Here is a 9,764-nt window from a genome sequence, read left to right on the forward strand (position 1 = left end):
GTACTGGGGATGGAACCCAGGGGCCTTCTACCTCCAGGCTACACTCCCAGACCTATTTTATATTTTATATTTTATTTGGAAACAGGGTCTCTTAAGCCAGCGCGGCTGGCTTTGAACCTGCACGATCCTCCTGTCTCAGCCTCCCAAGAGCGGGGATTACAAGCGTGCGCCACCACGCCCGGCAACAAGACCTTTATCTTAATTCTATCCACAAAGATTCTTTTTCCAAAAATAGTCACCTATACAGGTTCTAGAGATTTGTTTATGGATATATTGTAGGGGTTTGGAATCCACTATAAAGGATTTGAAAGAAATGAAGCCCAGTTCTAATTCAGCTCTACAAATCTCTGGCAATTAAAAAAAAATGGCAGAGCTGGGCATGATGGTGCATGCTTGTAATCTCAGCATTTGGGAGGCTGAAACAGGAGGATCACGGTTCCAGGACAGCCTCAGCTACTACTTAATGAGGCTCTTCACAACTTCAGTGAGACCCTGTTTCAAAATAAAGAATAAAAAATAGGCTGGGGGTGTAGCTTAGAGGTAGAATGCCCCTGGGTTCCACCCAGTACAAAAAAAAAAAAAAAAAAAAAAACATGGCAAAGGGCAACTATCTCTACTATATAAAGAAGGTATTCAAGTAGGTAAGGTGAGCATCAACATCCCAAGAGGTGAATGGATCATTCATACATGATTAGAAGATGCACTGATTTATAAACATTATTTATAAGTGGCCCACATGGATATGCTGCCTCCCTAATGCCAGAGAGATGCAAACAAAAAATAAATCCTAGATTTGTTTAGACTAAAACTATACCCCAGTGCTGGCAAGGAAGTGGTGAAACTGAGATTTATGCCTCGATCTGGCATTTATTCCCAGGGACTGGCTCAGAGTAAATACTTATTGAATCAAATTGCCAATGGGTGTGCAAATTGGCAGAACTCTTTAGGGGGAAAAATATGGCAACACAGTCCAGGAATCTTGAAAATTAAGGTCTCCGTTGGCTGAAAACCTCACTATTGGGAGTGTACCCTAAGAAATCGCCCTTATGAACCGATGTATGTCTCAGCATTATTTATAGCAGCTAAGCATTGCAAATAATGTAAGCATTCAAGAGAATGGGAACACTTTTGCACAGGCATTCTGTAGCCTCAAAAGTGATGTCAAAAACCAGGAAAACAGATCGGGCTAAGTAAATAAATCAGAGCCACTGTGGAGGGAGAGGGTTGAGGGAGAGATCTGGGATACTAAAAATGCCTTACTGGGGGTGATGTGGTTGATTTAGAATTGTTTCCTTAAGTTGTTTTCATGTGCTTTTTGTAATTAAATCATATTTTACAATAGAGACATAAACAGATGTTAGATTTTCTTATTAAGAGATAAGTACAAGAACTTAAGGATACTCTTAAACTGCTCCAGAAGCATAAAGCCCTTTCAAAGCAGAGCCTTCTCCAGACGGCAATTTCTGCTCCAGTGCCTCCACAGGGTCCTTGGTGGTAGGTACAAAAGGCAGTCCCTAGATTAAGACCTAGGTCCCTGAACATCCAAATGGTTTGCTTTCCAGACACATCTCTATCCACCTGGATGCCAGGAGCCAGGGTCGCCATCAGCCTTACGGTCCAGGTCCGGGTTCTGTGCAACACCCACAAGAGGCTGTGGGCCAGAGCTGCGGGGACACTTGGGGCACGCACCTCCCCAGAAGTGGTCACCTCACGCACTGGCACTTGCGCAGTGGCTAAAATCTCACAGTGTGGGACCCAGACAGCAGCAAGCAGGCACTGTGCTCCAAGGGCAGGCAGCCCCAGCCTCCTCCAACTGCCCTACCCCTTCCTCCTTCCTGCCCAAGTTTTTCCCCTCTCTGCAGGTTCTCCTTGCTGTGCCTGTGCCTTTTGCAATGGGGAGGTGGCCGCTGCCCCCGGAGTGAGTATCCTTTGAGGTGCAGCTGATGAGCTCAGCAGATGCGTCGGGTCAGGACCAGCAGAATTTGATGGCAGGCCTCAGTGGAACATCATCGTAAGTAAGCAAGCACCTACAGCTAAAAACTGAGAAGGCAGAGCCAGGCCTGGTGGCATACTCTTGTAATCCCAGCATTCAGAAGGCTGAGACAGGGGAATGGCATTTCTCAGACACCCTCAGCTACTTAGTGAGGACCTTTGCAGCTCAGTGAGACCCTGTTTCAAAATAAAGTATAAGCCAGGCGTGGTGGCACCAAAAAAAAAATAAAAAGGTCCAGGAGTGTAGCTTGGAGGTAGAAGGCCCCTGGGTTCCAACTCTAGTACCACCAAAAAGTAAAAAATAGTGCTGGGGGTGTAGCTCAAAGGTAGAATGCCCCTGGATTCCATCCCCAGTACCACAAAAAAAAAAAAAAAAAAAAACTAAGAAGACAGGACCAGAAACCCAGTCACATGAGCCCGAGGTTCTGCACAGACACCTGTGTATTAGAGCAAGACCCCCAAGGTGAAGACCTCACCACCTCCACCCAGTGGGTCTTGGTGTCCCATGAGCCTGCCGTGCCTTTCCCAGCCTGTGGAAAGTTCCTATGCAGTTCCACAGTCGGGAGCTTCCTGACTTCTTCCTGTCTCTGCTCGCCTGTGTAAGGCGCCCAATGCCTCTCTGCAGTTCCTGGGTGATTTTCAGGATGGCCGGGAGGCAGATGCTAAGGAAAACAAGCTTTCTCCACAGGGCCCTGCACCCTGTCTCCAAATTCTGTTTACCAGCTGCAGAAAAGACAGTGTCCTGCTGGAGACAGACTTGACCCCTCTCTCCAGAGTGAGACATTCCAATTCCCCTCATTTATCTGGAGGCTGGCAGTAAAGCCTGTGGCTCCTGGACTCAAAGAGTTGTGTTTTTAGAGAATCAGAAAGTGCCAAGTGGTAGCCGGGCGTGGTGGCGCACGCTTGTAATCCCCGTGCTTGGGAGGCTGAAACAGGAGGATCGCACGGATTCGAAACCAGCCTCAGCTACTCAGTGAGGCTTCCAGCAACTTAGTGAGACCCTGTTTCCAAATAAAATATAAAAAAGGTCTGGGAGTATAGCCCGGAGGTAGAAAGCCTCTGGGTTCCACCCCCCAGTACCACCAAAAAAAAAAAAAAAAAAAGTGCCAAGTGGGACTCTAGACTCCCAGCTATTCAGACAGCTTACAGACATTGAGCAAAGTCCCGGTCCTGAGTATTTCCTGAGCTTTCTGGAAGAGATGTGCCTGGCACCTGTTGCTTGACGATCTGGCACCAATGTCCACAAGTCCAGTCTGACAGAAGGACACTGGTAACTAACAATCAGACCAAGGGTTGGGGAGGCAGCCTGGCAGAAGGGCGAATTCTAGCTGATTCTCTGCTCAACCAGTTATTACTGTGTGACCTGGACAGGTCATTTCTTCTTTTTAGCCTCTTCTTCTGCAAACGGGGGGCACTGACTTTATTAAAGTCATTAAAAAACATCAGAAGTGTTGTTAACACATCCTACACATAGGCTTCCTTAGAGAGCTTCCTTATGGAAGCACCTCATTTCCAATCAAATAACACCCCAGATAACCCCATCTGTGCCTAGAGAAGAAGGAAGTTTACCTTCCCCATCCTGTTCTTAGATATTAACTCTTCTTGTCTCTTTGGACTCTGTCTCTTTGGAGCAAGCCTTCCCTATTACTAAAGCCAGTTGGGAGGAGGTGCCGCAAGGCTTGAATCCCAGGACAGAGCGAGGTGGGAAGGAACAGAAGTTGGATGGTGTTTGGCTTCCCAAAGCTCTAACAAGTAAGCATGTGCTCCTGCTGGGATGGAGGGGTCTTTGTCCACAGAAAGCATTGCTGGAGATGACCCCAGGTCACTGCACCCCTCAAAGTCTCCTCTACTGAAAGACATGGAACTATTCTTGGGTTCATTTTTACCGCCTGACCCAAGTCTACCTGCACCTGGATCCTCCTGGGGATGGTGGACACAGTGTTCTCCTGAGAAGCAAAGAAGAGAAGACAGCCATGCTGGATAGCAGGAACACTGACCATCTCTGCCCACCAGCCCTGCCCATGAGCCTCTCTACCCTTCCCCCCTCTGCATCTTCAAATAACTCCAACCTCCTGAAGGCTGCCTAGGGTGCTAACCAAATGGTGCCCAGCCCTTCCTCCAGGGAGCCCCAGCCGACTCTGCAGATGGCAACTGACAGAGCCTTTCTGTTCTCTCAGCCTGAGGAACTCTTGCTTGAAGAAGCCTTGCATGCAGGGCTGGGTGAATTCTGAAGGCTCTGTGGCCAAAAATGCCTGGCTCTCACCCACCGAGCCTGTCTAGTGTCTGGCTATTCTAATTTCCAGGCATTTATGAGATGTTTAACAAGTCTGATTATCTTTCTAGAAGAAGGAAGCTTCTATGTGTCCAGAAATCTTGGTCTTCCCATCTTAGTGACTCCCCTTGAACTCCAGCCAGGGAGATTTGCTCAAGGAGACAGCCCTGCGTTTCAGGGACTATGGGGTTTATGTGTCCACGGGGCTAGGAAATGAGGATCATGGTGGTATTTTGAAGAAAACATGTTGCTTAGAAACCCCTGATACTCTAAATACCTGCCATTTGACCTGTAAGTCATCCCATAATGACACCAGGTTCCAGGTGTTTATTACCAAGCACACAGCACCATGGTCCTGCCCCTAGTGTTCTGCTTCAGAGATTCTTGCCCAAATGAGGGAGAGCTCTCGATGCCCTACAGAAGCCCACAAATTGTTGACTGGGAACATGCTCAGACAGTGAGATGATTGGCTTTGAGCAATGTTGTCTAGCTCCTCAGGTATCGACAGATCTATTGGCAAGGAGGAAATCCAGGAGCAAGAACAGTGACTTCTCCTAATGTCATCCAAAGGAATGGAAAACAGTGTGAATGCCGAAGGAATTCTGAGTCTCTATGAGCAATCCAACCTCACTCCTCTCTCTTAGGATTCTAACACCTCGGAAATTTAGTTCTCTTCTACTTTATAAGCCTTTTTAAGCCCACTTATCCCTCTTTTCCATGTACGTTTCCAGTGATGTCTGTAAGACCCATCTTCACCCCTGTTACAGTTTGGATTTGTCCCCCAAAAACCTCCTGTATTAAAAGCATGGTCCCCAATACAGCAAGGCTCAGAAGTGGGTCGCTGGAGGCGAGTCCTTGAGGACTCCCTCTATCGCTGGCCCCTACCTGTCTTCCTTTTTCCAACCACCATGAACTGAGCAGTTTTCTGCTGCCACGATGTTTCTGCCTTGGGGTTGTCTGACCATGAACTGAATCCCCTGAAACCATGAGCCAAAAAAACCTTTCCTCCCTCTCCTTGGGTATTTTGGTCCCTGAGACAAAAAGTTGAGTAACACAACCCTTCAGGGTCAATGTTCATCTCGACTCTGAGAATTCACGAAGCAGGATCAGACACGGATGTAGGCCTTTTCTTTGAGGCCCTTGCTGGCCGAGTCTCGAAGCAGTCTTGGACGAGGGTGGTAAGAAGACGTCCCTTGAGCTCAGTTACCAATCTGGTCTCCTTTCCAAATCATGCTGTAATGGACAGAGCCCTGGGCTCAGCCCACACTCTTTCCTGGCCTGTGTAGCGTCTCAGAAGGACCATGTTTCTTGCTGTAAAAAAATGGGTGGCCCATCTGGTTAACCTAGCTGAGCATCAGGTGTTAGTTAGCTGGAAGGGGCCGGGGGGCCCACTGGCCTTGATGGGGAAGAGCCCCAGCTGCCTACATCCCTGCTGGGCCCTAAAGGCTTCAAGGTGCTGGCTCTTCCACACCGAGGACCCAGTTCATTATTAGGACTTTAATAACATTAATAGCATTAGACACAAAGCAGCACAGTTTAAACGCCAACTGTTGGCTCACCAAAAAGAGTTCTCTCTGTCCATTTCAGGATTTACCCCAGAAACCGGCGAACAGCGGCTGGCTCCCTGCTCATGAGGAAGTGCGCGCAGGGCCCGGGTGAGCGGCAGGGCTAAAGCTGGGATTTGCGGATTGTCATTTGTTTTAGAAGTTGAACCACTCTAACAAGCCGGAGTCCTGAAGTTGTGGTCATAATCCGACTGACCAAAGTAGTTAGAGAAAGGGAACCAGTGCTGAGGAGATGGAGGAGAGGGAGGAGCAGAGAAGGAGCCGCCCTGGGAGGGAGAAGTGCCGCCTCACCTGCTTCCATGACCCACCCAGGGTAGAGTAACTCCCCGCCAGTGGGTAACTAAACTAAACCACACTGAACTCACCTTCCCCTCCTGCCTCCCTCCCTTAGGGATCCTGCTTTCAGCCTGTGTTCCTCTTGCTTTCTCTTCTCTGTACATCTTAACCTGGGCCTTGGCAACAGCCCACCCTGCCTCGATGTGGCAGTACCTGCCACCACCCAGGACCCTGTCTTGATTTTGAGGTTCTGTTGCCAGCAGAGAGCATTCCCTTCTCTATAAGCTGTATCCTCCTCCCCAAGCTTTCTCCCAGAGAAGCCCAGCACAGTATCCCTTCCAGATCTGCCTGTCCACGCCAAATGCTGTTTCAAAACCCAGTGGCCCTCCAGAACCCAGCAAGGCTGGGCAGGGAAGAACAAGCAGGTGCCTGCCATTTTCACAGGCCTCGCTTCCCCAGCCTGCTGTGTCTGAGACTCGTGTCTTTCAAACCTACTCCTCTTTGCTTTGATTGAATCCTGAGTAGGTTTTGGACGCTCGCAGCTAAACCTGTCCCAAGGCAGGGGCAGCGGGGACTCGCCATCCAGAGGCTGAGTCACTTGGCCTCCTGGTGGTCTCCCTCCTGTCCTGCTTCTTATAGCTGTGGATTAAATGAAAACAAGGCAGGTCCGGCTCCTGCTGACCAACACTCCACAGCCAGCCCCGGGGCTGTAGCCCAGCCCACCTACACCCCAGACTGCAGAGCTTCGGACTGGGCAGGCTGCCCTGTGCCAGGCGCCAGTCAGCTGAGCAAAACAGGCCTAACCCAGGGCCTATGACTCCAGGGTGGCTCCTGGCAAGAACTCCCTGGGCAGAGGGAGTCCCTGGGATGCTGGACTCCCAGCTTCAAAACAGAGACAGTCCTGGCAAACCAGGATAAGCCAGTCACTCTAGAGGGAAATGAGGTGTGAGCAAGAGAATCCAGGGCCAGCTCCTGACTTTGACTGCGGCCTAAATGAATGTCCTGGTTGTCTCTTTTGGTGAAACTGACATGTCCATCTTAAAAGGAACTCATGCAGCTTTGATGCAAATGCACAGAAAATGGTGGGCATCTGCCTTCCTGGAAGGCTCTCGGCCTCACCTTCTTCCTCCCCACACCTACTTCCAGGGGGTTGCCTATCCCTAGACCTCCAGTTTGATGTGAAACTACTATTCTCCTTCATATATATATATATATATATATATATATATATATATATATATATACACACATATATATATATATGCAAATCAAATTATAATCAGCATTTCAGAGGGCGGGAATGTTTCGGCCTAAAAGCCTCTTTCTCCAAGGTTCTTCGTGCCAGTTTCCTTTCCTGTCACTCACAGCTTAGAACTTGTCCTGCACCCCCACACCCCAGCTATGCCTTGGGGCACCCTGTCTACCTTGGGGAATTGATTTGGAGTCCCAGCCCATAACATTCTTCTCTAAGTCAGGCTTCTGGGCCATTGTACAACTTCACACAAGGTTTAGCCAAGGGTTCCAGCCCTGGAGGATGATGGTCCTGGGCAAAGAACTGGATCCTGGGATGGGTCTAAATTTTAGTGTCAGGATTAATGGAAATAAATGTAAACTGAGGCACTTCACTGACTGGGAAGTCATTACTGCTCTTAAACTGAGAGTTAGAGAGACTGGATCCTGTCAGAATTTTGTCATCCAACCAAGTGTGTAACCTTTAACCCGGAACCTCTTCCTCTGTTGGCCTACATGTAAAATGAGGGAGCAGATGACTCGTCTAGGTCCTTCCTGCTCATGTGTTCTAGAACTCTGATGAAAATTGTATGTCCATGAAGCCATTTAAAAGGAATTGTGTCTGGCAATCTGAGGGCTAGCAGCCAGCCCGAGGAGGAAGAGCACTGGGGGTGAGGACGGTCTGCTCTCCCCAGCCCAGGACTCTTGCTGCGGCATTAACAGCCGATGATGGAACACAGCAGCGATTTATGAGAGCTCATGAGCAGGAAGCCTGAGGAGGCTATACATTAGTCATGTCTGAGATTCCTCTTCGCCGATATTGCAAGCCAGGGGGGCCAGCATGGCCACTGCCCAGAGGAAGGACTCATTGATCCAGAAAAAAGAAGTTAGCCAGCATTGCTTTATTTTAATAGCAAATAAAAATGCCTTTTCCAGGGAGGAAACCCACATAAAACTATTGAAGACAGAACTCTGGATCAAGTCAGGCTGTGATGAGATAACAAAATAATGTCCAATTTGAGAGAGGAAGCAAAACATCCCTCAAAATCTCAGACCCTCCAGAGCCTGGGGAGCAACAGGGGGTCTTCCTCCATCAGCCTTCTTCTTCCCCATGCTTGCTCAGTGACCTCAGAACTTCTTTTGTCCTGTGATTAGAACTGGGCTGAGTTCCAGAGACACACCACCAACATGGACCCCGCCCTTGGGTCCCCATTTTGAAGGGGACCCATGGAGTGAAAGAACATAATTGGATGCCAGGTAGAATGACACAGACAAGTAGTTCTCAAACTTCAGTGTGCATGGGAATCTCCAGAGGCTCGTTAAGTCGCAGATGGCTGGGACCCACTCCAGGGAGGCATGTTTGGTTGCTTTGGGGCAGCCCCCAGATCTTCATCTGGAACAAGTTCCTGGGTGCCGCTGATACGGCTGGTCCAGAGACCACACTCTGAGAGCCAGCGTGACCCACTGGTGTTCCTCACATCTCAGTGTGCGTCGGAACCACTTGAGGATCAGTTAGAGTGTAAATTCTGACTGGGCTGATCTGGCACAGGGCTGAGAACCTGCATTTCTTGCTTGCTTTCTGGGCATCGAACCCAGGGGCTCACACGTGCTAAGCATGTATTTTACCACTGAGCTGCACCTCAAGGGTCTGCATTTCTCTCAAGGTCCAGGGATGCAAAGACTGCCGGTCTGGGGACCACATTCAGCAGCCAGGGCGCTCTGTGCAGACCACCTGTGCAATGGAGATGAGTGAATGGGGTGAGTGGGGTTGATATTGGCGGAGAAGATTAGATAACTGGGGGTCGGTGGGGATTATGGCAGGGAAGGCTTAATGGAAGTTTTTGGGACTTGGGCTGATCTTGAAGAATGAAAAGATGTAAGTAAATGAAGAAAATGAGGGTATTCTTGGGAAGAACACTGAGAAAGGCAGCAAGGGTAGAAAAGTGGACCCTGGCCATTGTCACATGCCGAGTAAGGGCAGCTCAAGGCTTGGGGCTCCACATGCAGTCGCCTGCTCCTCTGTCTCCAACCCCAACCACCTCGTGCAAGAGGCTGGTTCCACTCCAATAAGTCTACTGGCAGCTGGTCTTTATGATGGAAATAATTATTGTTCTGTGAGCCCCAGACTGACAGCTCCCAGTCCTGCCTGCTCAGCCAATTTGGATGTTTTTTCACCTGGCTTACTAGTAATGGTTTGCTCTTTGGCTGCCTGAAGTGACTCCCATTTTTCTTTTCCAATCTCAGCCTCAGTTCTCCAAGAGTTGAGTGTCTCGAAGCCACACAGGGTGGTTATGAATTTCTCAGTGGGCGGCCAGGGCAAACGGGCAGGCTTTGTATGGTGCTTAGTCATGGTATCCGGTCCTGACTTGGTCAAGGTCGTAACCTAATAAACACAGCCCTCTCTTCTCCCCTACCTTGGAAATCTTTAG

This window comes from Muscardinus avellanarius (genome assembly GCF_963383645.1).
Source record: "Muscardinus avellanarius genome assembly, chromosome: 15".
Taxonomy (NCBI): Eukaryota; Metazoa; Chordata; class Mammalia; order Rodentia; family Gliridae; genus Muscardinus; species Muscardinus avellanarius.